This window comes from Capricornis sumatraensis, chromosome 2 (assembly GCF_032405125.1).
Source record: "Capricornis sumatraensis isolate serow.1 chromosome 2, serow.2, whole genome shotgun sequence".
Lineage (NCBI taxonomy): Eukaryota > Metazoa > Chordata > Mammalia > Artiodactyla > Bovidae > Capricornis > Capricornis sumatraensis.
The window spans coordinates 18,006,444-18,006,928 of NC_091070.1; positions in this window are offsets into that span (position 1 = coordinate 18,006,444).

Below are 485 nucleotides of genomic sequence, written 5' to 3' on the forward strand. Positions count from 1 at the left end.
CTAAGGTACCATGTGAAAATTTTTCTGAGTCTTGGTTTCTTCATCTGTAAAATGGAGATGACACCAGCCTCACAGTGGGACAGAAGAAAAACTACTACTAAGTAGTAATCTAGCTAGTAATTTACAGCTAAAATGTTCACTTTCATTCTTAAAGGAGATACTCAGTCTGATAATATTTTTGATATTTTATACAATTTGTATACATATATAGCAAAATCACTTATTAACAAATTATACAAATTCAAGTATAACTGATTCAAGAAACTTCCAAGCAGCAATTGTACACCAGGTATTATTCTTCCTTTCAGAACTAAAGCCTTGTCAGTTATGTGTTGTTAGGTATTAAAGGGTATGCTTTCTCCACCTGCTGTGGTGTCTGTAGAATCATTCTCTTCCCAAACAACTGAAAAAGTATGGAATATACAAAAATCTTGAAAATTTCTCGATGAGTTCACTTTAATATTGAAGGGGGAAAATGTAATTAT